The 24,120-nt window shown below is 46.0% G+C and overlaps 1 protein-coding gene across 11 annotated transcripts in view; it reads right to left on the bottom strand.

Annotated features, from left to right (window-relative positions):
• The window catches only part of MTUS2 (microtubule associated scaffold protein 2), a 499,652-nt gene that overhangs the window by 24,446 nt on the left and 451,086 nt on the right, over positions 1-24,120 (bottom strand). The window lies entirely within an intron of this gene.

The following is a 24,120-nucleotide window of genomic DNA, read 5'->3' as shown; positions in this document are numbered from 1 at the left end:
AACAAAGACCATGGAATGTCCATTAAAAAACAGTGTTTCGGGCTTCCCTGGTGGCGCAGTGGTTGAGAGTCCGCCTGCCGATGCAGGGGACGCGGGTTCGTGCCCTGGTCCGGGAGGATCCCACATGCCGCGGAGCGGCTGGGCCCGTGAACCGTGGCCGCTGAGCCTGCGCGTCCGGAGCCTGTGCTCCGCAACGGGACAGGCCACAACAGTGAGAGGCCCGCCTAGCACACACACACACAAAAAAAAAACCAAAACAACAGTGTTTCATGGATTGCGACAAAGTCAGATTGAGGCCAATGGAGAAGCACTTATCTACACACACAGACACTCTTTTTCCTATTCGTTTCCATCATGGTTTATCACAGGAGACTGGATATAGTTCCCTGTGCTCTACAGGAGGACCTGGTGGTTTGCCCGTCCTATATGTAATGTTTCGCATCTACTAACCCCGAACTCCCAGTCCATTCCTCCCCCACCCCGCCAAGGAGCAATTATTTCACCTACCCTGGGGAAGGGTGGAGTGTCATCCGACAGACAAGAATGGCGGGGGGGGCACAGGGTAATGACGGGTAAGTCCCTGGCAACGAGCCCCGGGATGGGTTTCTGGGTGCATGGGGGGCCTCTTTGGAGGGCGCTCTCGTTTCCGTAGAGCTAACTTCCTAGCAGTCTTTGCCGCATGCATCCTGCCCCGGTGGATGGGATCAAAATGAAGCAGTGACAACAAAATGTTTGTATTTAAAATAGGTCCACAAAGCAGGGCAGAGATGAAGCATAAACAGCCAAGAAACAGGAGAACAGATGGTCTGTACCATTCACGATTCAATACACGCAGACTGAAGCAGGAGATGTTTCCCACCTACGAGGCTGATCAAAGTGAAATATTTTCATAATACAGGAAGAGTATGAGGAAACCGGCCTTCGAGAGACCGATGGTGGGCTGTAACGGAGAAGCTGCTTTGGAGGACACAAGTATCTTTCAAAATTTAAAAGCTAGGGATGGGAGCTTGAGAAGGCTGACAGCTAAAGGATTTCTTTTGGGGGTAATGAAAATGTTCTAAAACAGAGTATAGTTACAGTTGCATAACTCTGTGAATATACTAAAAACCACGGAATTATTTTCAATTCACATTTTAAACGAGTGAATTTTATGGTACGTGAATTATACCTCAATAAAGTTTTTACCAACTATGGAAAGAAAATCTGCAAAATAACATGACAGGAAGAATATCTCAGAGGATAAATTTAGACGTTTTCGTAGAGGAAAAGCTCATGTTTGGATTTTGAGATTCTGTATAACAATGAAGAAGATGTTTGCCGACAACATTAAAAATCCCACCACTACACTGTTTTATACGCACACACACGAGCATACACGGGCATCTGTGGAGCCTAAGGGAGCCTGAGAACCACTCTTACTGTTTCTTAACTAGAAACAGCACATAAGACTCACATGAAGATAATAAAAAATGCTCATCATGTATTTTTCTTTAACAAGTACTATTTTGTATGGGAGAATGTATTTGCCATATACTAATATCAGTATCTTCAGGAAATCAGAACAGTAAGTTGACTATATAGATTGCATAGATGGACTAAAACAGGCAAAAAGGTAAAGAAATGAGTAACAACAAATCAGTTACACTGGAGGAAAAATTAAATGACACATATCTTTTAACCTAACACTTTCACAAGGGCACAACAAATTTGATCAAGGATGACTACTACAGCACGATTCGCCTTCAGGAAATAGTGGGGGGCCACTTAAATCAATGATGGCAAATCCACTATTCACACAGGACAAATCCTCTGCGCAATGGCATACGGGTAACCGGTAAAAAAAAAATAAGGTGAATCTTTTCATGTTATCGTGGAGTGATCTGTAATACACCGTAAAACAAAAAAGGCAAGATGCAGAAAGAGTATGACAGTGTACTTGTACTTGGAATGGAAATGCATCTGAATTTCTGACCCTCCATCTTTCCCTCCTCCCTCAGAGGTTGTGTGTTTAAGTTACAGGGCACACTGCCCAACGAGCACCTGCAACAATGTGTATTTAAGAAAATCCTATTATGTGTTTTCATGTTTTATGAGTTAAGACATTTTTAAAAATTACTACCATGACTGAGGAGGAGACTAGGTTTTAAAAAGTTATGTAGCCTGTGGTCAGAAAGGACAGGACTTTTCCATCTAACTTGTGATTTTATTTATGTTCGTAGCAGGATGATTCATGGGCCTGGCACTCTTTTGAGCGGTCAGAAATGATTGATTTCCATCCTAGAGCTGTCCCGGAACTGTACTGCTGCCTTCGATAAACCATGAGCTTTGCAGGCCTCAGCTTTGCTGTCTATGAAGTGGCAAAGTAACCACTTTCCCACATGTAGCACCAATCCCCAAATTCCCCATCGCTATTATGTACGAGAGGTGATACTTCTATTCTTGAAATGACCCCATGTCATAAGCCCCAGGCCTGCAGAAGATACTGGATAAGAAAAGCAGCTGAAGCACCAGGCAAAGAGCTCCAATAACAGACTCCCTAAAGAAATAAACATCCTCTGGCCTCCGGTAAATCTTCAAAAATGTATCTATTGGGGCAGATAGGGATTAATGTAGGCTAACTTAATGGGTAACATCTGGAGTCTTGCTTTCATTATTTCTATTCATGAGGAAACATTTGGTACTTTATAGTGTGAGAGGCAAACACCACAATAAAAAATCCCTAGAACCTAAGAAGCTGAGAATAATTTCTAAAAGAACAGGATTATGACAGGCCAAGAGTATTATAACATTTCTAATTCATAAGCATGAGTTTGAAAAGCAAAAACAAGATTATTAGAGCCTGTCGTACAGTTTAAAATAATCGAACATATATATGTATGTATGCATGAATATATAGAGTGTATGTGTATACAGTATATACATATATACCACAGTTCATAAATCAAATGAAAGGGGATAAAAACCCAGTGAGTAAGATCAATTTTCTTTAAACAATTGCCCCAAATGTCCCTTGACTAATTACAACTTGTTATTGGTTTACCAAAGAGGTAGCAAAGATCAGTAATTACAGCACTAGACTTAAACTGAAGAAAGGTATCTGGCTCTAATTCATGATAAAGCATAAGGAATGATATTATACTGCCTTTTATGTCACAGGAAGTGCTTTAGATATAACGATCATAATATAAACCATCTAAATATGAAGAAATGATACTGTATATAAATACTTGGTACTATTGTAACAGTCACTGTTATGCGCTCCATTCTGTGCCCCCAGAATTTATATGTTGAAGTCCTAACCGCCAGTACCTCGGAATGTGACCATGTTTGGAGACAGGATTTTTACAGAGGTAATTAAGTTAAAATGAGGTCACTAGGGTCAGCCCTAATCCAATATGGCTGGAGTCTACGGGACACAGACACCTGTAGAGGGAAGGCAATGTAGCCATCTATAAGACAAGAAGAGAAGCCTCAGAAGAAACTAACCCTGCTGGCATCTTGATCTCAATTTCCAGCCTCCAGGAGTATGAGAAAATTAACTTCTGTTTAAGTCCGCCAGCCTGCGGTACTTCGTACGGTAGCCCTAGTAAAATAATACAGTCAGTATCGTTACATATTAACAGGAGATCCCACAGTAGATAAAAGATTAAGGGAGACGCAAGAGGGAAGAGATATGGGAACATGTGTATATGTATAACTGATTCACTGTGTTATACAGCAGAAACTAACACACCATTGTAAAACAGTTATACTCCAATAAAGATGTTTAGAAAAAAAGATTAAGTTGTTTCTTTGAGAGATGGGGAGTAATTGAAAAGACAAAATAACTTTCAAGGAAAAAATGTAATTTAAAAATTACCCATAACTCACTACACAAAGAAAATGAAATTTTCCATTTGTGTAGTCCCTTCGTAGCTGTTGCAGTGGTATGACTTCTGAATATTCTGTTAGGAAGTTTTCATGTCTTCCTACTTAATATTTTTATGGCTACCTTATACCTTCATGTGGATGCACCGTAATTTATATGCCCTTATTGTCGGACATTTGGTTGTGTCACTCATATACTGTTTTGCTTTACTCATCAGGACACATTTCTAGGAGTAGAGTTACTTGGGGTTAAAGATTGTGAGCGCCTTTGTGAAGTTTTTTCGGTTTTTTTTTCTTTTTTGATGGCAGTGATCCTGTAACAAATCAGTGCCCACCAGGGGGAGCTATAATGCCTGGGAAAGCCCTCTGGCGGCGAAGGCCTCTGTCCACACTTGTCAAATCACAAGGACCCACAGGAGGCCGCACGCAGGCTCAGTCCATGCAACGCGCTGCCCGAGGGCCTGGCCACACTGCCCTCTACTGCTCTTTCTCTTTCTTTAGGACCTTCTTTTTGATGAAAATGTCAACAAGAGAGAAAAGGAGGGGCTGAGATGGAGGAAAGGTTCAGGGACTAGGAGTAGAAAAATGGGAGCGAAAGAGCCAGGGGGAGAGTCCTGGGTCTCCCGGCATCTTCGCAGGTCCGTGCGGTGTCCCCAGGGCCCGGTCACAGAGGCAGGTGGCACATCAACAGACAGTAGTTGAACTGACTAAGCAGCTGCTTCGGGCCATGCCCAGCCCCGTGGTGAATCAGACACGCCGCCAGGTGGGCAAAGACAGAAGCGGGCAAGAATTTTATACGGCCAAATGCTAGATCGTGAAAACCTGAGATAACTGCAGTGAAGAACGTAAAATGAGAGCAACGCTAGGGAAGGGCTAGGGCCGGGGTCAGATTCCGGCGGCCGGCGGATGAAGGAGGCGCCCGGAGGAAACACCACCCGGGTGGATGTGAACGACGGGGAAGGGGCGGCGCCCAGAGAGCTCGAGGGAGGGGTTTCGAGGCACAGGAACCGCAAGAGCAAAGGTCCGGAGGTGGGAACACTCGGCTCACTTAAGGAACAGGAAGACAACACGGGGCTCAGGGACCCGTGATGGAGCCAGTGGAGGGAGGTGAAGATGGAGAGAGGCGGGGTCGGATCACGCGGGGCCCGTGGTCCCCGGAGAGGAGTGGGGACTGTAGTCCTCTAACTGTAAGACCGCCCTCCCCCGCCCCCCACAGTCTTAAACGGGGCGGGGGGTGGGGTGGGAAACAAGAGCTCATGAAGCTTTTACAAGAGCCCCCTGGTGGTGGCATGGGGAATCGCCCGACGGAGGCAAGGAAAGCCGCGTGGAGGACATTTCTGGGGTCCAGGCGGATATAACGGGCCCGGGACTGGGGACGCAGCCTGGTGAGCGCTGGATGGGTGTGCGAGGCATTTGGGAGGCAAAGCCACCTTCATCTGCTCCTGGATTGGACGAGGGAGGTGAGGGAAAGCCAGGAATCAGCATCGAGGATGACTCGGGCTATTGGTCTGAGCGACTGGGGATGGTGGTGCCGTTTAAGGAGAGGCAAACATCAGAGGAGGAGTCGAATTGGGGAGGAAAGCAGACATTAGGCATCAGCTAAATCTCTACTGAACTAATAGCCGGATTCATGTACATATAAGGGCCCATGGTTCACAAACGTTATGGTGGAATTCACCCTCTGGTCCGCGGTACTCAAGAAGGGCCCTTCTGGATGCTGTCAATTAGTATGAAAAATGTGAAGTTCAGCACTGCTGAATTTTGACAAGCCTTGCGACAGTTCAATCATTAACGATAATATTCCATTTCACGTGGGCATATGCTGTGGCCTATTTTATAAGTGTTGAAGTCTTAAAAGCATGAGACCTCAGGATAAACTCTCATTAAATCTCCCCCAGTGAGGCAGGCACAGGTTGACAGATGTGGTCCCCTACCTGAGGGTGTGTAAATGATTCGGGGGAGAATACGGGAGACACGGGATGCAGTAAGACGCAGGGCATTTTCTAGCTGCTCGGCGTTTCCAATGCTATGGAACAAATACGGAAAGGTTTCTCATCAAGGTGGCTTTTTAGAGTGCATTAACATTTACCCGTGGGTCAAATTTTGGGAACACGGCCTCCAAACTGGATGATTAGAGCCTCAAGATCCCCAAATATGTGTCCTCAAGTGCCCACTTACATCCCCCCACCTTACAACTTATAAACTTCCACACAGAATGACAGTAAATAACCCTTCCTGCACACTGAATCCAGACTGTCAGAGTTCCCAACAGATTAAGAGGTGGGGGGTTGGGGAGTGAGAGCCCAGGACACAAGTGGTCAGGTGACACCCGGAAGGGACAGGAGACAAAGGCAAGACCCAGTAAGGCGGGGGAGGCAGGAGGAGCCCTGGTCTCCAGGCCAGCCTCTGTCCCAGGCTCTGCAGACACGAGCTGTGGGAATTTTGGCAACTCACTCAACCTCTCTGGGTCTCCACATCCTTATCCATAAAATGAGGAGGTCAGGCACCGTTACAGACTGAAGTGTATTCGCCTCAAAGTCACATGTTGAAGCCCCAATACCCAGGACCTCAGAGTGCAACCCTATTTGGAGATGTGGTCTTTGAAGAGGTGATTAAGTTAAAATGAGGCCATTACATTGGGGCCCTAGTCCAACATGACTGGTGTCCGTACAAGAAGAAAAGCCACCAGGGATGTCTCAGAGGCCAGGTGAGGACACAGCAGAAGACATCCTCCCAAAGGCCAAGGACAGAGGCGGCAGCAGAAACCAGCCAGCCCCTGATCTGGACTTCAGCCTCCAGAACTGTGGGAAAACAAATGGCTGTTGTTTAAGCCACCCAACGTGTGGTATTTTGTTATAGCAGCCCGAGCGGATTAAGATAGGCCCCTTTAGTGTTAAGCCCCCTTCTGCCCTGGCATGCTAGAATTCTATGGATATTGTAATGGTGACCAAGGGTCATCAAGAAGAGTTTGTATTTGTCCACTGTCCTCTCTTGAAGAAGACAGGGAAGGGTATACCATTTTTATTACGATCTCCCTCCAAAATGGAGCCCTAGAGAGAGAAGCTTCATCTGCAGAGACAACGTGCTTTGCAGAATGACTCAATGCCCAGTGACAGGAGACATTAGTAGCAATATCAACGACTGACGTTTCTGTGTCTTCATTTATGCAGTTCTTTAACACACAATATTAACTTGTTTAATCTTTGCAACAAATTTCAAAGCTGGGGGAAGCCAGCATTTTTGCTCTGATTTTATAGAAGAGAAAATGGAGGCTCAGAGGGGCTAAATCTCTTGTCCAAGCTGACGCTGCGAGATCGGGAGCTGGAAGTCCCTCAAAGTGCTCTGAATCTCAGCAGTGCTCTTTCAAATAGTAATAGTAATACTGCTCTTCTGCCTTATGTTTTGGGAGAATGGAAACAAAGAAATATAAGGAGAAACAGACACAAAAATCCCAATTAGTTTAAGGTGCTTTTCGAGTCATAAATACTTTGTGCCATTTTAATATGTTCCTTAAGATAAAGGATGAGCCTTTCAACAAATGGATAACGACCGATCCTGTGTGTGAATGTAATTGCAATGCTTAGAAGTAACCTTCTTGGTCTGAGAGGAGAAAAATGCAATAGTGATTTATGGGGGCAAAGGAGGAAAGCGGAAATGGATTTAAGAGGATGGTTATAATGATGAGCTTTGAAAAGAGAAACAAATGCCATCTACATAAGAACTAATAACACCACTGCCCATAAACAGGAAGCGGCTTTCTGGGGAGATGATTCTGCACAGAATCTGCTCTCCCCTCTCCTCCAGGTTAATCTGGGCTGCAGAGCCGGTGCCGGCTCATCTAACACACCATGGCTGGCTTTGAACAGGCCAGATACTGGGTCCAGTGAGCATTTACTGCTTTTAATATTTTTAATATTTTTTTTGTCCTGTCCAAAATGGCATTGAAAAATGACCCTTTAATTTTACCTCAAATTAATATTTGTTACATACATTGGACAGTGAACACATCTCCAGGTTCGACATCCTTTTTAGAAGGAGCTTTCAATAACTTCCTGAAAGATGTTTAAACTGAAGCTTCAGTTGAGATTTGGGGCCCCTTTTCACTGGCTAGAACCCACCCTACAGGGTTCTAACCAGTGAACTCCTGTGACCCTGTCCCTTCCTTAGCTCCCCAGCTGGCGGGGATTCCATGGCGTGTTGCTGACCTCCACCCTCTGTCCCGTAGTTTGGGTGGCCCCATTCCCCTTATTTGCTCTCGGAGGGGATGGAGACCAAGGGGCTGCTAGATAATAAATTTTAACCCATTTGATGGTGGTAAGTTTAAATACTGTCATTCCTTCCTTTAGGATGTCAAATGCATGGCCTGGGTATTCTGTGTTCTCCATGGGATTTGGGACATTTTCTCGGAGGTTTTCCTAGACTTATTACTGTCTTTACTTGTTGTTCGAGGGTTTATCGCTTTTAGTTTTGCACGGCAATGAAGCGTTGATGTTTGAAATCTACAGAATCTAATTTTTAAAGAGGTGTGTGCATTTCCCCATGAACCCTTCCCATCCTTTTGCTATACTACTTCCAAATACATCAAATCAACTCCAGGGAACAAAATGGACCACCTCGAATTGTTTCTACCCACCAGTTTTAAGCATAGACACAGAAGAAGTTAAACTTTTAGGCAATTAATAATAGCTCAAGAGTATGTTTATGATGAGCATTAATACTTGTCTATTACTCTAGCTAGACCCCGTGCAGCCTTCCTCTATGGAGGCCCATCTCAGCACAATGCCAGGCCCGGGCGGATTTCCATAAATACATGCTGGCTTGAAGAGAACCAGGGGATCACTTCCCTCAGAGGAGACAGCGGCCTGGGCAAGTCACACCCCTTTTGAGTCACCCAGGGCCTTCTCACTTCCGGATGCCAGGTTGCCCTTGCTGATGGGTTTGTGTCTCCCACGCGGGGATGAATCCCATGTAACGGGTAGTAGTCAACTTGGCTCCACTCCACCTAGATGTATGCGTGTAACGTGAATGTTTCTTTTTTTTTTCTTTCTTTTTTTATTTTTATTTTTGGCTGCATTGGGTCTTCATTGCTGCGCATGGGCTTTCTCCAGTTGCAGAGAGCGGGGGCTACTCTTTGTTGCGGTGCACGGGCTTCTCATTGCGGTGGCTTCTCTTGCTGCACCGCAATGTGGTGAGCATGGGCTCTAGGAGCGCAGGCTTCAGTAGCTGTGGCACAAGGGCTCAGGAGTTGTGGCTCGCGGGCTCTAGAGCACGGGCTCAGTAGCTGTGGCACACGGGCTTAGTTGCTCCGCAGCATGTGGGATCTTCCTGGACCAGGGCTCAAACCCATGTCCCCTGAATTGGCAGGCGGCTTCTTAACCACTGTGCCACCAGGGAAGCCCATGAGTGTTTCTTTATGCTAGGTCCCACCCTAGCATTCATGAAGGGTGGGAAATATTCTTACTGTAATATTTCAATGATTCTATGTACCCCCCCTCAAAAACAATAAACAGCTAATAATCGAGGCCAGGCACGATGCTGAGCCTGGCACTTACTCTGAATTATCCTATTTCAACCTCACACTAGAAGCTGGGAGGTAAGTCCTAGTGCAACGCCCATTTCACAGATGAAGAAACTGAGGCTAAGAGGGCTTAATCTCCTGCACACGAGCATTGACTAAGACCAAGTCTGTTGGGCCCTGCAGCCCATGCTCCTGCCACAGCACTTGGAGGAAGGAGGTCTTTAACTCAGCGCTGTGTAAAGACAATAACAGGACTGACCAAGAATGACTGAACCTCTTCTGAAATAACCGAGGATTTTACTTAACTAAAATGTTATAACCTTTCTTTTCCTTCTCACTGTTGTGGCCTCTCCCATCGTGGAGCACAGGCTCCGGACGCGCAGGCTCAGCGGCCACGGCTCACGGGCCCAGCCGCTCCGTGGCACGTGGGATCTTCCCGGACCGGGGCACGAACCCGTGTCCCCTGCATCGGCAGGCGGACTCTCAACCACTGCGCCAACCACTGCACTCTCAACCACTGACTCAGGGAAGCCCCTGAGTCAGTCTCTAAGTGCTGGGAATCAGGAGACAGATCATGAGCACAATGGGTGGGCCAGGTGGGAGTGTGGCAGCCTTGAGAGCACCTGTGTGCCCAGGTGAAGGGGGCGTCTGCCGTTCGGCAAAAAGACAAACCGCGCAAGAACAAATGGGCGACAGACAGCTCATGGAAGTTATCCAATAGCTAATTAGCACATAAAAGTGCTCAACTTCCTTAGTGATCAGGGAAATGCAAATTAAAACCACGATGAGATACTGCTCACACCTGCTCCAACAGCTAAAACAACAACAACATAACTGACAACACCAAACGTTGTTAAGCACGTGGAGACACTGGAACCCTCAAACACTCTTGGGGACGGTGCAAGAATGGAACAGCCATTTCCAGAACTGTTTGGAAGTTTCTCCTAAAGTGAAACTCACATCTGTCCTGTGAGCCAGTAATTTCTCGTGTAGGAATTTAACTGAGAGAAATGAAAAACATCTCTGTCCACAAGAAGACTTGTGCGAGGATATTCATAACAGCCTTATTTATAACAGCAAAATGCGGACACAGAACCCAAATGTCCATTAGCGGAAGAGTGGATAATTAATGTTGGCACATGCATGCCAATGGAACACGACTCAATAAAAAGGAACAAACTACCGATACGCTCAGCGACGTGGATGGATCTCTCACGTGGGGCAAAAGCACCCAGACACCCAGACGCAAAAGACCATATACACTGTCTGATCCCATTTGTAGGAAATCCAAGACCAGGCAAAACTAATCTATGGTGACAGAAATACGGAAGTGGTTGCTTCAGAGGTAGGGAGTGGGTGGAACTGACTGGAAAGAGGCCTGGGGGGACTTTCGGGAGTGATGTCAACGTCTTACGTCTTGTCTTGGGTGGTGATTATATGGATGTATTCACAGACAAACATCATCAAGCTGAACACTTAAAATGAATAATCATTTTAAAACAAAATGAATAATCTTTTATATTTATCCACACATTTACCATTTTGACCACCTTATTTCTTTCCCATAATTCCAAGTTTCTATCATTTTTAAAAGATGTTTTCTCTGGATACTGACTTCTGCTTTTGTTTTCCTTTCATTCTTTAAGCAGTTCAAACATGCCATTCCACTGCCTCGGTCTGCTTCTGGCGAGGTTAACTGTCACTCACATCCCTGTCCTCTGTGTGTGATGTGTGTCTTTAGCTGGTTGCTTTTAATTCTTCCTCTTTATCTTTGGTTTTCAGCAGTTTGACTAGGATGTCTTTGGTGTGATTTGTGTATTTGTATTTATCCTGTTTGGGGTTCACTGCTTCTTGGGTCTGCAGGTTGCTCTTGTAAAACCAAACTTGGGATGTCTTTGCACATCATTTGTTCAAAAGGATTTCCCCCAATCGCTCTCGCTTCTCCTTCTGACAATTCAATTACACAACTCTTATACTGCCACAGCTCCCTGGCACTCTGTTCCTCTTCTTTTCATATTTTTTTTCTCTCTGTTCTTTAGATTGGATAGTATCAGTTGATTGTCTTCAATTCACTGACCCTTTTTCCTGCGGCCTCCAACCTGCTGTAAAGCCCAGCCAGTGAATCTTCCATTTCAGAGATTCGACTCTTGGGCTCTAACATTTCCATTTGGTTCTTTTGTAGTTTCTGTTTCTCTGTTATGCTTCCCTACCTGGTTACTCACTACGTGCCTCTTTTTCTGGAAGCGCTTGAATATGTTTATGACCAGTTTTTAAAAAGTTCACATCTGCTAGTTCCAACATCTGGGTTATTTCAACATGCATGTCTATTGACTACTTTTCCCCTTGATTATGGGCCCTGCTTTCTGTAGGTCTAAGTTTTAAAAATAAGTGTTCAACATCATGGATGGTATACTGTAGGAAGCGTGTATTACTTTGTCTCCCTTTAGCAGGTGTTGAGTTTTGTTGGCAGGCAGGTAAATTACTGGATGCCTTTGACTCCACCAGACTCGGTTTTATTCTTCGTTAGGGTGGGTCCACTCGAGTCTCCTAGAGAGACCCTTACACTCGGTCGTGGTCCTTACTCCTAAAGCCTGGCCTTTCTCAGGTCTTGTCTCCAGGTGCTCAGTGAGGTCTCTCCACCCTGGCTGGGCTGGAATCCAACGTCTCTCGGCACCGTGCAGCCTCTGTTGCCCTCACCATGTCAGTCCTGCAGCAGCTGCTCTCTGCCAGGCCTCCCCGGGCATGTGATGCCCATGCTTCATCTAATATCACCCGGGAACCCCCTGTGCAAATTCCTGGGGCCTCCTCTGCACAGGTTACTGCTCTCCAGTGCTCAGCCCCATGATTTCTTTCTTTCTTTCTTTTTTTTTTAAAAAAAGTTTTTTTGACCATGCAGCATGTGGGATCTTAGTTCCCCGACCAGGGATTGAACCGCGCCCCCTGTACTGGAAGCACGGAATCTGAACCACTGGGCCTCCAGGGAAGTCCCAATGGCCTCACGATTTTTAGCTGCTTTAATCACCTGAATCTCTGGTAAATGCTTCTTCAGCTCGGCAACATGGCGGTCACTGCTGGCGCACGTCTCTGTGCTGCGGTCTGGTTAGTGACTCCGGGCGGAAAGCTGGGGCCAACAGGGAACTCAGTGTGATCCCTCTTCTTCAAGGATCACGGGCCTGTGGCGTCTATTGCTTGGAAGCAGCTGCCTCATATATTTTGTGTCTTACAGCTGTGTACAGTGGGATGCTAAGTCCACTGTAGTTACTCTATAATAGCTGGAAGCAGGGCAGGCATGGGTACTTGGCAGAAGCTCCCAGGTGATTCTAATAGGCTTCCATCTCCTCCCACGGGGACCCCTGGCTAAGAACTGAGGTCCCAGGAACAAAAGAGGTATGCAGATGGCTGCCCAAGGCTATGTCAGTGAGATGCCATTATTATTATAGCACATGACGGATTCTGGTCCACTAAGCTGTCTTCTGATTACAATTTTAGCTTTCTAGGTAGATATGCCTATAAGGAGACATATCATTACTCACGTAAATTAATGAATTGGGATTTTCGTTTTCTATATGAGGCTCTGGTAAACTGACTTAAAAGGCGTTTCCTCGAAAGTCAGGGCCATTCTTGGTGCACTAACAATGCCCGCACTCAGGTGCCAGCCTGGCCTCTCCACCTGGAACCATCAGTCTGATTAGCTAAATTCTGACCAAATTCTTCATCACTAGCTTTTCCTTTTTTCTAAGAAAATAGCTGTGTTAAGGAGCCCTGAGATCAGAATCAGATTCATCATCACCAAAACCTAGTAAGTCTTTACACGGTTCCTTGCAATGCAGACTTGGTCTAGTTATCATCTTCACCAGAATTAACCTCCTGAAGACCTGACATTTGGCTGAAAAACTGCAATTTTAATCAAAAAGAGTGATCTGAATATAACATAAGCACGTACTGCAATTTATATATTACTTTATTCAAATTAACTGCCAAATTAAGCAAATAGACTGACAGTACTCTTGAAGTTGGACCTGGTGGTATCTGTGGTTACTTGAATGAGTGAGAGTAATTTCATAACGGCACTAGACAAGAAAAACCAAACGTCTAAAAAATCTGTGACGAGAGAGTCATCGGAGTCTAATATCCCAAACACTGCCCTGCTTTGTATGCAAGTAGTTTAAAGAGTTTCACAGATAAATTCATTTGCCCTTTTCCTCTGGTTTAGGGGTCACCCCATGGAAAACCAGTCTTTACTATTTTTCCCATCTCCCAAAGGAGAAATTGAGTCAATGACGTCATCAACACTGTTGATGTAATTGCTCAAGTGTAGAAGAACCACTTCTTCAACGACTCCTCCATTTCCTTTAAGCTCAGCTGTTTTAGCCCTAAAAGCCCTTCCTGGACCCCTGACTGGGTTACAAACCATCCTCTGAACTCCCAGACCTCCAGCATCTTACTCAGTTCCCTGGGTTTTAATTACCTGCTCATGCATCTGCCTCTCCAGTGCCCAGGTGTCCCCTGAAGTCAGAGACCATGTCGTATCCATCTTCCACTCCTGGTACACTAACAGGTGCATCTCCTGGGTTCAGTCAAGTTTATACAATGAAGCAATGAATGGTTCCCATTTAATGCGCTAAGCCCTGGGATGGGGCTCCAGATACAAAGAAAAATAAGAGGGATCCAAGTGCATGAGAAACTCACAAGTGGGCGGTGATTACATTTGCATAATTTGCACGTGATTGTCACTTAAAGCACTGTGTTTCGCAAGATGCTCTTCAGCAATTTTCAGGTTAAATCTATATAGCAGGTCACGTCTTTTTCTGCTTTTTCTTGTCTTCCCCAAGACGCCGGCTGAAATCTTACAACACAAAGGCAGCGTGCTACGGTCATGGTGGAACAAGATTAAGGACCCAGCTTCATTATCCTTAATCGTTACGTGATTTGGGGTTTGCTTTCATTCTCTATAGCCACAATTTAGTCACCTTTAAAACGGTGGTGGTATTATCTACCTCACCTGTCTGTCTCCTAGGGTGTTGTGAGGATTAAATGAAATAATATGTGAAAGAGCTTTGTAAACCCTTACACCACTGCAGACATTAGATTTATTATGAAGTCACAATTTTATGGAAGCTGCTGACTCCCCAAGTTTCCAGAAACTGCTTGTCCACAGGGCAGCTTACGGGCAGCCCTTGGTATCCTAACTTACTTTATTCAGTCAATTCAGGTTAAGGATTAAGCCCACAGATTTAAAAATATTAACATATATCAGAAAGGACTGTCTTTATTCATAAAGGAGTAAATATTTTAGAGGATCACAAAACAGACATCTCCATATAAAGTAACTAGAAGGTGCTACACCTATAGACTTCAAAGAATTTTATAAATATCAAAAAATGTGTTGCTGCCAATTGGAATAAATCATTGTCTCAAAGAAAGTAGCAGCTTTGTGAAACTGTAGCTGATGATGTATTTACCATGGCAACCAAACCCAGTCTCTGGTACATCTAAGGGAGTTTGTGATTTTGATATTACTGGGTATAGGTAAGCACCTGTTTGAGATAGAAACTAAAATGACTTTTAAAAATTACATTTACTGGGATAAAAATCTAATCATAGCAGCTGACATCACTGGTTTGAATTCTTCCCAGCTCAGAACATCATTTTCCTATAGGAGGGTCAGGTAACTCCTGGACCTCGTCACGCTGAGTGGTCCATCTTGCAAAGAAAGCAGTATGTTTGAAGCTCTATTGTCACACTCAAATTTCTGACAGCAGACCAAACCTTCTAGATCAAATCTTCTAAATAACACTATTTGCTCCCCACCATAGAACCCAGGACAGTGATAGTTAAATAGTAAATATGTATTTGGGTGCCCCCTGCCAAAGTCGTTGAGAAGATTCAACTCTGCTGATCAGAGAGAATTTTGCATTCCACGGACGTTGTGTTTTTATTTTCATTCAATTCAACATAAATTTCTAATTTACTTTGTGGTTTTCTCTTTGACCCATGTGTTAGTTGTGTGTTGTTTAATTTCCAAGTGTTTGGAGTTTTCCAGGTATTTTTGTGCTGCTGATGTATAGTCAGATTCTGTTATAGTCCAAAGCAGTTTGTATGGTTCAATTCTTTTATATTTGTTGAGGTTCGTTTTATGGTTCAGCATATGCTCCATGTAGGTCAATGTTCCACGTGTATCTGAGAAGGATGTACATTCTGCTTGTTGGATGGAATCTTCTATGAATGTCAGTTAGGTCATATTGGTTGATACTGTTGTTTGGGTCTTTTAAATCCCAATTGATTTTCTGCCTGTTCGTTCTCTCAGTACTGAGAGAGGAGTGCTGAAGTCTCCAACCGTAATAGTGGAATTGTCTATTTCTCCTTTCAGTTCCACCAGTTTTCGCTTCATGTGATTTGAAGCTCTATTTTTAGGCACACAGAATTTAGTATTGTTGTGTCTTTTTGGTGAGCTGACTCCTTGATCATTATGTCACGGCCACCTTCGTCCTCAGTGACGCTACTGGTCTGAAGTTTACTCGGTGTGATATTAACACAGACACTTCAATTTTCTCTGGATTGGTGTTAGCATAGTATATCTTTTTTCTATACTTTTACTTTTAAATATCTATATCTTTATATATGAAGTGGATTTCTCTTAGGCAACCCATAGCTGCATCTTGCTTTTTTATCCAATCTGGCAAACTGTCTTTTAATTGGTGTGCTTCGAAGAGATATTTTTATAAATCAGAAAATGTACATTATTTTTGTGATCCCAAGATTCGTTAGTTTTTCTGAGGTGTCTTCTTGGGTTTTGCATTTTAACTCATCTTTTTTTAAAGCTGTGAGGGGAAGGAATACAACAGAATCTAATCTGAAACTTAAGGGAATTAGCATATACTGTGCCCCCAATTTTCTGCCAAACATTCCGCTAGATCCTTTGCTCTCATTCAGCTCGTGTGACAGGACTATTCCCTCCATCTTACTGACGGAGGCAAGCGAGGCTCCACAGCACAGCTCTCCCCTTCCTCCAGAGTAACAAAATATCTGGGCAAGGTCATCAAGAAAAAAGAGCACACTTCCCAGTCCCCTGTGACTAGGTTTGCCCTGTAACTTAGAGCTGGCCAAGGAGACATAAGTTACCGGAGACTTTTCCCCAAGAGGAGCTGACCCACTCTTTCTGCTTCTTTGTTCATTCCCTCCTCCATCCTACCACCTGGACTAGAGATACGATGGCCACGTGGCACCCAGTGCTGCCCACTGCCACCCTGGGCCACGAGGAGAAGCACCGCCATCTTGGGGGTGGGTGAGCGCTGAGCCGTTGGAAGCCTGGGCCCCTGTGGACGCTGTGGAACAGAACCACACCTGCTTCTGGGTGCTTACCTCCTGACTTGTATATAAGGGAGGAATAAACATCTACCTTGATTAAGCTACGATTGTTTAGGGCGTTTGTTATTTGTTCCGGAGTCCAATCCTATTGGCTACAGCTTAGGGATGAATTAACATAACACTGTTACATAATTATACTCTAATCTACGTTTGGACAGATTCATACTAGCATCTATCATGGTTTTGGGTGGAAGTCATATAGAATTGGGATAGAAAACTATTTTATTTTGTTTATCTGATTTTTCAATCTATTAAATTAAAAATTACCAAAAAAAGGTGGTGGGGGAGCTGGGGCTGCCGTGGTAAAGTTACGCACGATGTGTAAAGTTACGCACTATGTGTAACGTTACATACGACGTGTAGAATTCTAGACTTAAGACCTGACTCTGTCCCATCCCAGCTGTATGCTCTTATGGAAGTCACTTAACCTTTCTGAGCCTCAATTTCCTATAAAAGACACCAGCACCCACTTCACAGAGCTGCCTGAATGAATAAATAAAACATATCATGTGACAGACCTTGGTAAGTACTAAGCGCTTTGTAAATACAAGGGATTATGATCACAAATTGAAGACACATTCTATGCATAAACCCTGGAAGATAAAATCATCTCTCAGATACACTTACAGTGGTGTGTGTAAATATATTTAGGTTGCTAGTTAGAAATGAGAATAAGTCGGAAAGTTCATTCTATTTAGTAACTTAAGAATGTAATAAATAACAATTCAGTGTTTACTGTCATAAACTGAGATTTCTATCATACCTTTATATCAAAGCTCTCAGAAGTCTTTAATATGACTTTATTTCACGTTATAGAAAACATCCAGGTATTGTTTGTTTTGTTTCAATAAGCTAACTTTAATCTAAACGTGGATTTAACCATTTAGCTTCCTGTACAATACCTCAGAAACTTTAACAGAAGGATTGCTTTGTTAATGACTGCTTCCTGTTTTAAAACTATATTTCATGTTAAGTGTTTTTAAAGTTTTCAGCAGAGATGAAAAAGCAAAGTCCATCTTAAGTCTGAGGCTGGCAGAAAGCTAAAAACCCATGGCCTTGGTTTGGGAAGAGCCAGAGCAGAGGCTGTAACAAGTTCAAGAGAGGAGGGGGTGACAGAGCCACACGTGGGAGCAGAGAGAAGCTTTGCCCATCAGCCCTGGGGCCGGGGCAGTGGCAGGTAAGGAAGGCCAGGAGGAGGGCAGCTGGGTGACTGAGAGCTTCAAAGATGAGAGGCAATTTCACACCACATTCAGACAGTCACAGTCCTGAGCGGCCTCGAGGAAGGAATCGGGTGGGAGATGTGCAGTGCTGTTAGCGGTGGGCCAACCTGTGTCTGCACGTACATCGCAGCAGGGCTCTGGTCTGCCTGTGGGAGCAGCGGGGCTAAGTGAGGAGCGTGAACCAGAGGCCCCATTTGAACCTAGCTATTTATTGCATGTTTTTCTGTGGATTTCATCTAATTCATATTTTTTATAGCTCAGGTTTTCTCATAAGGCAGCTTTGCTGGAGAGACCATAAATATCCACCCGATGGTGGTCAGCAACCTGAAGCATAACGTCTCAAAAGGAAATAATCTGCTTCTGGGAAGAACATCTTACAAATCTACTTCAGCATCTACAAATGTAAAGGATGAACCTTCAAGGACCCAGTATTTGACTTCCAAATTTGGAGAATGCCACTTTATCCAAAAATCAGGGCGCACATTTAAAGAACTATACTTTCTGGGAAATTGTAAGATGTGATTAAAAAATCATATATTAAATATGTTTCTAGCATCTTTACTCCTCCTTCCGTGGATGTGATGCTGGATTCTGGGTTCCTGGAGATCCAAAATGCCCTTTCATCCCACAACCAATATAGCTAGAGGAAGGCTTTTCCAAGGACAGACCCAATTCAGGCCAACTCCAAAGACAAGGCAAGAGCCATCAACCCTGGAGGGTGACCTGAGGATGAGAAGCTTTCAAGAGGATGACTAGAGATCCCTGTCTCCATAGGAGATACAAATACCATAGATGACAAATTTCAGCCACTCCACAGGGGCTCTACCCTTGGACCACAAAAGGCTCCATCCCAAACTACATCTTGGTATATGAATGGCAATTATGTGTCCCTTCTCAGGTGTGTGTGAGAGAGAGAGAGGGAGGGAGGGAGAGAGAAAGAGAGAAATTGATTTAATTCCCTTCTTATAAGGCAACCCTAGCTACACTGAGATTAAAACCACCATAATCTTGTGCAGTGATTTACAGAATAAATATCCAGGACACTGCACATATAGATGAGTTTAAATCAAATGTGAAATCCTACCCAAATTATTGGTCCACACTTTTGAGATTATATTCCAAGAAAATAATACAAGAGGAGAAAAGTAATTTGCAAACAGTACACTCATTGTAGCATAATAGCAAAAAATGGTAAAACCCCAAACTCAAAGGGGAAGAGTAGCTGATTCTAGTTTATGACGGAGTGTTTTATAACTCTTAAGTGAGAAGCGCGAAAAGTGTTTTTAATCCATGGAAGGAGGAATGGGTTTTCCTTTCCAAAGGTATGCAGGATGGGTAATGCCCCCAAATGGTCATGGCGCCTATAGGCCCAGGGCACATTCACTGGGGGCAGCAGGCATAGCTGGTGCTCAATAATTGTGCTCCTTCCCTTCCCACGCGCATCTACCCAAGTCTTAGTCACTGTACAGGCCCATCTCAGATAGCCCCTCCTGCACGGAGTCTTGGATCGTGAAGCTCCTTGAGGACATGAGCTGTGTCTTATCCACCACTGACGTGTCCGTATATGGCACCAGGTCATAGCTAGCCCACATGGTGCCTTTGTGCAAATTAGAAAAAGGGCCCCTTCCTGTGGGCAGCAGCAACCCCAGGCTGGGGTTCAGGGCTTGGTGAGCGGCTACAATGTGGGTGCATTTCAGCCCCCACTCAGAGGGGTGCCCCTTGCAAGGCACGACTGCTTCACCATCCGTGGTGACCCTGCCCTGCCTGTGCCTGGCACATACTAGGCACCGAATAAACATTTGTTGAATGAATGAATGGACTGAGATTAAGGAGAACTAAGGTTTTCTTCTTGGTACTTCTTACAGACGTCCCAACTTTAGCCAAGGTCTTTGACCATGTCTCGGTCTACCGATCTCACAAATGTGGTGAATAGACTATAGTCATTAAGACCTGGATCACCTCTGAAATGCTATGAAGCTGCCTGCTACGTAAAGGTGCTCAGAAGCTTGTTAAATGAAGGAACCATTCTCCACAACTGGGCAGAGCCTTGGCTAGGTACCTTTAGCTAGGTGTGGTAGAAGAAATACATTGGTCTTTGTCCCTGGAGCTCCTAAAACCCTTTGGATTTCCTGAGTGATAGGAGTGTCTTTGTATTTATAATGAGCTCCTTCTCTGAGTTTATGCTAACAAGGCAACTTACTGGGGGGTCCCTAGAGAGCCTCAGGACGGGGATCGTCACAGAACAGACCAGGTGATTAGAGGGATGGAATTTTTAGCCCTACTCACCAACCTCTAGGGAGAGGAGATGCCGGAGAAGGGGTTATAAAATCTCTTGATTCAGAGAGCTCCCAGGTCAGTGAACACAGCTAGCTCCTGGGGGAGGGACCTGTCCTGGGCGGGTGTGGAAGGTCTGTGCCTCTCACTCCCCCCAAATACCTTGTCCTGTGCATCTCTTCCATTTGGCTGTTCCTGAGTCGTATCCTTTATGATTAACTGGTAAATGTAAGTCAAGTGTTCTCCTGAGTTGTACGAGTCCTTCTAGCGAATTATTGACAATGAGCAGGGGTTGTGGGAACCCCTGAATTTATAGCCAGTTGGTCAGAAGTATAAGAGGCTCCTGGGGCTTCGGATTGGCACCTGCAGTCTAGTGGAACTGGCCCTTCCCCTGTGGGGCCTGCACTCACTCAGAGAGTTAGTGTCAAAACTGAACTGAATTGTTGAACACCCAGCAAGTGTTCTCCATGTGGAAAAATCTCCTACATACCTGATGTCCGAAGTGGGATCAGAAAACACCACTTGGGCTTCCCTGGTGGCGCAGTGGTTAAGAATCCGCTTACCAATGCAGGGGACACGGGTTCGAGCCCTGGCTGAGGAAGATCCCACCTGCCGCGGAGCAACTCAGCCTGTGCACCACAACTACTGAGCCTGCGCTCTAGAGCCCGCGAGCCACAATCACTGAGCCCATGTGCCACAACTACTGAGCCTGCGCTCTAGAGCCCGCGAGCCACAACTACTGAAGCCCACATGCCTAGAGCCCGTGCTCCGCAGCAAAGAGTAGCCCTCGCTCGCCGCAACTAGAGAAAGTCCATGTGCAGCAAGAGAGACCCGACGCGGCCAAAAATACATAAATAAAAATAATTTTTTAAAAAAAGAAAACACCACTTACTTGAAGATGTCCTCAAAGTTTACTTGTAAATCAACTGCCAGAAATTTCCTACTTAAAAACTAATATGGTCAGAGATTCTCAGTCAGTGTGGGATGACACATCTCAAAATCTCTGAGAGGGATTCTAACTACCCACCTTCTAGAAGATTCTGTGGTAGCTCCCCCACAGAAGTCACAAATGGAAATGTACTGTAAATGTGAAGTGTGTCAGCAAACACAGCAGGGGGTTACTTTTTGTGTTTGGCTCCCGGAAGCTCATCTAATCCAGATGGGAGTGGACTCAGAGGATGGACACCCAGGCTGACCAGCAAAGGCAGGGGAAGGAGGATACCTCCCCTTGGATAGGATAGGAGGAGACCTTCCCGGGACAAAAGGATACCCTTTTGTCCTGGACCCATAGGCGCTAAGGGAAGGAGCTACCCTCACAAACTCTGCCAACTTTCCCGGGAGCCAGGCCAACCCTAAGGGTGAGATCAAAGCAGGTGGAATCTGGCCTCTGCATCTTCCCTTTCGGCGCCCTCTCTCGCCCGCCTGGCTCCTCTGCCTGGGCCCCTCCTGCTGCCCAGAGCCCTGGCCTGCGGGAACCTCCCACTCCCCAGCTGAGCCCAAACAACCCACTGCCTCACCCTTGTCCCTGATCCAAATCCAAACCCCCTATTCTTCAACGCAATTCAGTGATTCTCAAACTGCACCTAAGAAACACCTGGGGAAGGAAGCAATGCCTCAGCCTCACCCTCAACGATTTTGATTCTGTTGCCCTAGGGAAGGTCCTGGGGGGAATCGATGTTCTAAAAAGCATTCCAGGTGATTGGAACACGCACCAGGGCTGAGAGCCAGTAGCAAAGCTGATTCTGGCTGGATGCTAAAAGCCTCTGATTGAATTTATTCACATCAAGGGTGCAGAAAGCTGATGGGTACTTATGAGTAGATATCTGTAGAATTTAGGGCAGCATTTAATGGTCGTGAAGAATTTTAAGCGGCGATTTTTGAATGTGGGGGACAGGCCAGCCCTGTTCTGGGATCTGTATAAGTGCTCCTAAAGGATTCTGACTTTTCGCAGCTTCTTTTTTCCTTCTATGTCAAACTTACAATCTTTAGAAATTCCATCTCCCCCTCAGAACCGCACCCCTGGCCCCTCCCCTGCAGTGACCCCGCCCCCCAGACTCAGCTGATAGGAGGTCCGAATAAGGCTGGGGGGTAAGAAGATAGGACTGACCATCTCTCTGTAGGATCACTGGGAAGTCTGGTTTGTAAGCTCAGTACCCCTCTCCCTTCAAGGGAACGCCCTGCAGGCCAGGACACTAGAATTTATGACTTTACAGTTAACAGACGGCCCCCATATTCCTGTCTTTCTCTCTCACAAATGCAGCCTCTCCAGTGGTCAGGAACGTGCTGCTGAAGTGTCCTCTGGGGCTGAATGCTGGGCGGAAGGGCCCAGGCCGTGGTGCTGCCTTCCCCTCCCCGCATGCCTTTTTGGCAGGTGAATTCTGGTCCTATTCTTAGCACTAATGCAGAAACCAAGTAAGGCTTAAATACAAAATCCCAGCGCGATCCCCGTGTGGTTCCTGCTGCACTCAGAAGCTTCGGGAAAGCACAGAGGGAGGGGCGCTGGATTTGGTACACACGACCTGGCTGGGTGAGGACAAACACCCCAGACCCCACGCTTGCCCAGGGGGTGCAGATGTCCCTCCGGGGAGGAGTTCACCCTACTGTGGAAGAGTTCGTCCTCTGTCTTCAGATTCAAGGTGCCACACACCTAAGAGTTACAGAGTCACCTTTACAGACTGCTTCATCCTCACTCTCTTCTTTAATCAAATTTCCTTTCTATGAAGTGGAACCCGAGGGACAGAGACGTGAGCCCTACCTGGACCTCGGTCACCTGCTCGAGAGCCCAGCCACTGCATGGAGAGACACATGCTTGTGGACCTGGCCTGTGCAGGAGCTACCCTCACAAACTCTGCCAACTTCCGCTCCTCGGGCCTCTCAGGACACCTCCCTGTGGGCTCATCCACTGGTGGGGATGCCAGGCGCGGGTGCCCCGGTCTTGCTGCTCCGATCACGCACAGGTGAGGCCGGGGAGGGGCCGGCTCTCTTTGGAGGGGAGACGAGGCCACGGCTGCCCGGTCTCCATGGCAAAGGAGGTCGCAAAACTTATGGTGAAGAAACACTTTTTTTTTTTTTAAGGTAAAAATAACTGAAAAATATGGGTAGGGTAAGCTGTGTTGGGAAATCTCTTCCCCGTCCACTGGGCATCCTGGAGGCCTGTGCTCCCGGGGGAAGCCTGGCCTCCAGACTCGACGCCTGTTTGCTTGGCTGGCCTGGAAACAGGTGCCACCCACTAAGGGTGGCCGGGCCTGTTCAAGTGCCTTGCTGGTGGAGGAGGCCATACCTGCACAGGGGGGCTGCCCCCAGGACCACACTGGATGGAGGAGAAACGTGCACCGTAAAGAGAAGAGCAGGCCAAGCGGACTACGTCATGTTCACTTCACCTTCGCTGGAGTAACAGATCCCAAGAGAGGAATGGGATCAAGACACTGGAACGTGGGAAGTTCTTGGTCTGATCTTTGGCCTAGAGTGAAAGCCCATCTCTCACCACATCCCAGGGTCTGGGGATCTTCCTGTCATTGGCAAGGTCTCCTGTGGTTCAGCCAGAACTACACCATCGGATCAGACAAAGAGAAGGAGTTGCAGCGTGGACCCTAGCATTTTCTAAGCCATCCAGATTCGTGTTCTAGATCACAGAGTATCTCACGGCAGGGTGTACAGCGGCAGGAAGCACGTTACAGGGAGCCCCTCAGTCACCCACCAAAGCTGAGCTGCTTCTGCTGGAGCTGTGCCTGTCCAGGGGTGGGGCGTGACATGGAGGGGTGCTTGTCACCCCACACAAGGCAGACAGAGACATGAGCTGCCATCTGGGAGGAGCAGACTCAAGCCTGATCAGTTCCACCGTGAACTGTTAGGAAGCTGCCTGTACGACAACGG

Source organism: Kogia breviceps, chromosome 16 (assembly GCF_026419965.1).
Source record: "Kogia breviceps isolate mKogBre1 chromosome 16, mKogBre1 haplotype 1, whole genome shotgun sequence".
Taxonomy (NCBI): domain Eukaryota; kingdom Metazoa; phylum Chordata; class Mammalia; order Artiodactyla; family Physeteridae; genus Kogia; species Kogia breviceps.
Note: the sequence above shows the minus strand (reverse complement) of the source record. Positions and strands in the feature narration are given on the sequence as shown.